The sequence below is a fragment of the Oncorhynchus gorbuscha genome, unplaced genomic scaffold (genome assembly GCF_021184085.1).
Source record: "Oncorhynchus gorbuscha isolate QuinsamMale2020 ecotype Even-year unplaced genomic scaffold, OgorEven_v1.0 Un_scaffold_957, whole genome shotgun sequence".
Taxonomy (NCBI): domain Eukaryota; kingdom Metazoa; phylum Chordata; class Actinopteri; order Salmoniformes; family Salmonidae; genus Oncorhynchus; species Oncorhynchus gorbuscha.
The window spans coordinates 1,881-8,775 of NW_025745894.1; the positions used below are offsets into that span (position 1 = coordinate 1,881).

At 40.0% G+C, this 6,895-nt stretch overlaps 1 pseudogene; it reads right to left on the reverse strand.

Annotated features, from left to right (window-relative positions):
* Nucleotides 1-418: 418 nt before the first annotated feature.
* On the reverse strand, nucleotides 419-4,957 carry LOC124020857 (annotated as a pseudogene).
* Between the last annotated feature and the right edge of the window lie 1,938 nt (nucleotides 4,958-6,895).

The window sequence follows — 6,895 nt, forward strand, 5'->3', positions numbered from 1 at the left end:
TATTATTATTACATTAGAGAAGCTTCTATTAAAAACCCTCTGAGTTCTATTAGATGGATAGCTCTGAATCCACATTATGGCAGAGGTTGAAAAGCCATAGCACAAACATTCTTAAACAACAGGTTATGGTGAATAATATCAAAGGCTGCACTGAAATCTAACAATAGAACTCCCACAATCTTCTTGTTATCAATTTCTCACAATCAATCATCAGTCATTTGTGTCAGTGCAGTACATGTTGAGTGCCCTTCTCTATAAGCATGCTGAAAGTATGTTGTTAATTTGTTTACAGAAATATAGCATTGTATTTGTTCAAACCATTTTTTCCCCAACAGTTTGCTTAGAGCTTGCTGCCAGCTTATAGGTCTGCTGTTAGAACCAGTAATGGCAGCTTTACCACTCTTGGGTAGTGGATTAATTCGGCTTCCCTCCAGGCCTGAGAACAAAGACTTTCCTCTTGGCTCATATTAAAAATATGACAGATAGGAGTGGCTATAGAGTCAGCTACTGTCCTCAGTAGCTTTCCATCTAAGTTGTCAATGCCAGGAGGTTTGTCATTATTGATCGATAACAATTGTTCCACCTCTCCCACACTAACTTTACAAAATTCAATACTTGCACTACTTTTCTTTCATGATGTTTTTTTTTCCATCATTCTTCATATCATTGATCTTGGCTTCTTAATAAGTTTATTATTTTTGTTGAGTTTGGTCACATCATTTCTCAGTTTGCAGTATGTAAACCAGCCAGATGTGCAGCCAGACTTATTAGCCACTCCTTTTGCCCCAACTCTTTCAAACATACAGTTTTTAAATTCCTCATCAATCAATGGAGCCTTAACAGTTCTAACAGTCAGTTTCTTAACAGGTACATGTTTATCAATAATTGGAAGAAGTGATTTCATCTGGTAAAAACAGGTAAACACATTATCAGTCAACAATATAAGACAATGGGAGCACTGTGTATGTTCTCTGATGAATTGTAAGAAAAATGAGATGTGAAATATCAATATACATGCTAAGAGAAGTAATGTCTCTCTCCTGTGTGGATTCTCTAATGACATTTAAGTGATTGTTATGAGTAATATGTTTTCCCAAAATCTAACCTTTTGTAAGCCTTCTCCTCTGTGTCTCGTGTTCTTTCAGGTTTCCTAAATGGGCAAAAGCTTTGCATCCTGGGAGGAGTGGTAATGCATCTCTCCTGTGTGTGTTATCTTGTGCTGTTTCAGGGTCCCTAACTGGTTAAAACACTTGCCACACTGGGAGCAGGCTTCTCCCCTGTGTGTATTCTCTCGTGCTGTTTCAGGCCCCCTGAGCGGGTAAAACACTTGCCACACTGGGAGCAGTTGTAAGGCTTCTCCCCTGTATGTATTATTTCGTGTCTTTTCAGACCCCGTGCCCAGCTGAAACACTTCCCACACTGGGAGCAGTGGTAAGGCTTCTCCCCTGTGTGTATTATTTTGTGTCTTTTCAGACCCCCTGCCCAGCCGAAACACTTCCCACACTGGGAGCAGTGGTAAGGCTTCTCCCCTGTGTGAATTATCTTGTGAGCTTTCAGGTGTCCTTTCCTGTCAAACATCTTTCCACATTTCGAGCAGTGGTAAGGCTTCTCCCCTGTGTGAATTATCTCGTGAGCTTTCAGGTGTCCTTTCCGGGTAAACATCTTTCCACACTGGGAGCAATGGTAAGGCTTCTCCCCTGTGTGAATTATCTCGTGAGCTTTCAGGTGTCCTTTCCGGGCAAACATCTTTCCACACTGGGAGCAATGGTAAGGCTTCTCCCCTGTGTGAATTATCTTGTGAGCTTTCAGGTGTCCTTTCCTGTCAAACATCTTTCCACATTTCGAGCAGTGGTAAGGCTTCTACCCTGTGTGTATTCGCTCATGTCGTTTAAGCTCACTTAAGAGGTTCCAACCCTTTCCACAGTGGGAACACTGGTGTCTTCTTGCTGGTTTGGACGTCCCTGGCTCTGGTTCCTCTGGGTCTGGTTTTTCTCCTGCCAAAGACAGTGTTTTTTAAAATGGAGACCCGAATGAAACCTCCACATGATAAAACGGCCTTGCTACGAGGGTAAATCCTAATCAGAGCCCTCAATAACCTAAGGCCAGTTTTAACAATCTTAGTGTGATTTTAAAACAAATGTTGTAGAGTTTCCTGGTAATTACTGATAATGTTTACATTACTTATTTATTCATTCTGTTTTCGTCAGAACACAACAAACTAAACAGTTCTAGGACACTCAAGACACAGACGTCACTGGATTCCAATCGAGCAGGTAGTTCTAAATATATAACTTTCATAGCTGTATGATACAGAATACGACCTACAGTCGTGTCCAAAAGTTTTGAGAATGAAAAATATTAATTTCCAAAGTTTGCTGCTTCAGTGTCTTTAGATATTTTTGTCAGATGTTACTATGGAATGATGAAGTATAATTACAAGCATTTCATAAGTGTCAAAGGCTTTTATTTACAATGACATGAAGTTGATGCAGAGTCAATATTTGCAGTGTTGACCCTTCTTTTTCAAGACCTCTGCAATCCGCTCTGGCATGCTGTCAATTAACTTCTGGGCCACATCCTGACTGATGGCAGCCCATTCTTGCATAATCAATGCTTGGAGTTTGTCAGAATTTGACCACAAGTTCTCAATGGGATTAAGGTCTGGGGAGTTTCCTGGCCATGGACCCAAAATACTTATGTTTTGTTACCCGAGCCACTTAGTTATCACTTTTGCCTTATGGCAAGGTGCTCCATCATGCTGGAAAAGGCTGATGTCATATTTTGGGTAAAGTAAAAAAATAATGTGAAATATTTGGAAAGATGTTCCTAAAACTGATAGTAACTACAATAAACAAAAAAACGCAACATGTGAAGTGTTGGATGTTTAATGAGCTGAAAAAAAAGATTGCAGAATTTTTTTCATCCCTGTTAGTAAACATTTATTCTCTGCCAAGATAATCCATCAACCTGACAGGTGTGGCATATCAAGCTGATTAAACAGCATGATCATTACACAGGTGCACCTTGTGCTGGGGAGCGTGAAATTGGCATGCTGACTGCAGGAATATCTACTAGAACTGTTACCAGATAATTGAATGTTCAATTCTCTACCAGAAGCTGCCTCCAACATCGTTTTAGAGAATTTGGCAGTACATCCAACTGGCCTCACAACCACAGACCACATATAGCGATGCCAGACCAGGATCCCCACAGCATCTGAGACCAGCCACCCGAGTTGTATTTCTATTTGTAATGAAGCCCTTTTGTGGGGGGAAAACTAAATTCTGATTGGCTGGGCCTGGCACCGCAATGGATGGGCTTATGCCCTCCAGGGCCCACCAATTGCTGCTCCCCTGCCCAGTCATGTAAAGTTCATAGATTTGGGCCTAATGTATTTATTTACAATGACTGACTTATATGAACTGTAAATCGTTGAAATTGTTGTTTATATTTTGGTTCAGTATACACACAGACACTGTGCATTCGTTAAGTATTCAGACCCCTTCACCTTTTCCAAATGTTGTTACATTTCAGAATTATTCTAAAATTGATTAAATTGTTTTTCCCCCCTCGCCAATCTAAACTCAGCAAACAAAGAAACGTCCTCTCACTGTCAACTGCGTTTATTTTCAGCAAACTTAAGATGTGTAAATATTTGTTGGAACATAACAAGATTCAACAACATTCAAAACTGAACAAGTTCCACAGACATGTGACGAACTGAAATGGAATAATGTGTCCCTGAACAAAGGGGGTTAAGTACTGCACTGCATCTACTCATGAACTGCACCAGATTTGACAGTACTTGCAGTGAGATGGATATAAATATGAACTTTATCGAACAAAACATACATGTATTGTGTAACAGGAAGTCCTGTGAGTGCCATCTGATGAAGATCATCAAAGGTTAGTGATTAATTTTCTTTATTTCTGCTTCTTGTGACTCCTCTCTTTGGCTGGAAAATGGCTGTGTGTGTTTTTGAGGCTCTGACCTAACGTAATTATATGGTGTGCTTTCGCTGTAACGGTCTTTTGAAATCAGACACGATGGGTAGATTAACAAGAAGTTAAGCTTTAATTTGGTGTATTGCACTTGTGAATGTATTAAAGTTACATATTTCTAAAAAATATTTTGAATTTCGCGCTCTGCCTTTTCAGAGGAATGTTGTCGAGGGGTTCCACTAGCCATAAGAAGTTTTAAGACTCCATGTTTCATTAGATGCTACAGTCCTCCTTTAAGACTCCATAATTTAAGACTCCATCGTGTTTTCCTGTTCAACAATCTTGTAAAGATAGGTGGGTTGACTGGGACAGGCAATGTAACATCCATAATGTTTTAAGGAAAGGTTTCTGTAAAACACGCACTTCACATTGGATCATCTTGAAACTTTCTCTCTAAAGCTAACTTTCATCAATGTTTAATATGGTCTATTGGTTTCTCTCTTTTCATTGGCAGTGTTATGATATTCATAACATCCATTTCCACTAGTCTATCTTCCTGTCAACCAACAGAAGTCTGCTGGTTGTCCTGGTAACAGATACCAGTGGGAAGATCTATTTTATTTGTTCAAACTAAACTACAGCACTTACTTTGATGAGTTAAATCTGATCCTTTCTTCTCTTCTCCTCCTCTCACAGTTCCACTCAGACTCGTTGTTTTCCTGCAGTCCACCAGCAGCACAGACAACCTCTTCATACCCAGCAGTAAGGTGCTACCGGGAGAGGCACGACACAGGGACTCTGGGAGGGAGGAAGGGCTAGCGTTGTCCTAGTAACCATAAAGAGGGGACACAAACACATATCATTATGGATGCTGATGTCACTGTTTTCATGAAGTGATTTACAGAAACCCAGCCCAGACCCCAATAGAGCAAGCTGAACGCTAGACCAGACCAAGCTGTACCATCTGGTGATCTGATCTGGAGAGACTCTTCTCTGCCTCGTCAGCATCAGGATGTTGTTGAGGCTCCCCAGAGGATCCACAATAGTCATGTCTCTCTCCTGTGTGAATGAGAACATCAAACAGATGGTAAACATATGATCTACTATTACAATCACAGACTCTTACAAGAGGCATGAATATGTCTAAAAAGGGCCTAAAATGGAAACTTTCATCATCATTTTGTAAAATACTGTTTGTGTTGCAAATGTAAAAGGGTTGTTCCAAAAATTGGTTGGCTTTTGCATCCCATTGATCTTTTAAGTAGAAAATATGCACCAATATTGGATTTTAAAAGACTGTTATATTAGATGAGGTGCACTTTAATGTAGACCACATGGAGAATTCAATAAATCTCATTTAAAAGTCATAGTTTGTGGGGCATAGTTTGTGTCCCTGTTTAAGACAGTACTCACTGGTGTTAATCTGAAATTCTGTCTCCTCTTTCACTCCCAAAACGTCTTCCTTCTTCACCTTTATTGAGATAGCATCCTCTTCCTCTCTAAAGGGTTCTTCCTCTTCTTTCACTGTAACAGCCTCCTCTTCTTTCACTATAACAGCCTCCTCTTCTTTCACTGTAACAGCCTCCTCTTCTTTCAATGTAACAGCCTCCTCTTCTTTCAATGTAACAGCCTCCTCTTCTTTCAATGTAACAGCCTCCTCTTCTTTCAATGTAACAGCCTCCTCTTCTTTCACTGTAACAGCCTCCTCTTCTTTCAATGTAACAGCCTCCTCTTCTTTCAATGTAACAGCCTCCTCTTCTTTCAATGTAACAGCCTCCTCTTCTTTCACTGTAACAGCCTCCTCTTCTTTCACTATAACAGCCTCCTCTTCTTTCAATGTAACAGCCTCCTCTTCTTTCACTATAACAGCCTCCTCTTCTTTCACTGTAACAACCTCATCTTCTTTCACTGTAACACCCTCATCTTCCATGACAATGTTCAGTCCCAGAGCTTCTTTTTCCGTCCAGCAGACCTCCTCTTCTTTAGCAAGGGAGGAGTAGTTTAGTGAACTCATGGTCAGGGATGTTAGCTAGTTAGTTAGCATTAGCGACTAGCCTAGTGCTAACCTCAGTATCAATCTTTGACAAGTTTGCAAATTTAACAAGAACATTAGGTTAAAGGTCATCAGATGATAAGTCAACAGAAATACGTTTAAAACACTGAGATTAGCTAATGTTCACAAACACGGTGTAACGCGTCAATCTATCGGTTTTATGTTGGCTAGCAAGCTACCGAGGTGGTTGAAAGATAAGCCGTTTTGTTTTTCCTGAAGAAGTGTCCCGTCCAGTCCATTATACGTCATCAAGTAGCATCACCTGAAAGACGCTCATCGCCATCTGCTGGCTGGATTGGGTAACGCAGTTTGGAAAATAGTTACTACACTTTTGTATTGGAAAGAAGGTCATAATAATTTAACAATAAACTGATACATTTTCTCTTACGTCTTAGAAATAATACGTTCCTGTACACAGACGTAGCAGCTCAATATGAATATGTGGATGATGAATAAATACATCTATGAACAGGTAGTGTGTTAATATACATTTGCTCTGTTCATTTTACATTTAAGTCATTTAGCAGACGCTCTTATCCAGAGCGACTTACAAATTGGTGCATTCACCTTATGACATCCAGTGGGACAGTCACTTAACAATAGTGCATCTAAAACTTAGGGGGGTGAGAGGGATTACTTATCCTATCCTAGGTATTCCATTCCTAGGTATTTTCACATTAATTTTTATTAGATGTGACCATACTATTCCCTTAAAGCCACGCTGTATAAGATACAAATCGTCCTGTAAACAACAGAACAAATGCATCACATGCAAATAGCACTCGATTATCTGTAGTGCTTTACACTGGGTAGACAAAACATTAAGAACACCTGCTCCTTCCATGACCATAGACTGACTAGGTGAATCCAGGCTAAAGCTATGATCCCTTATTGATGTCA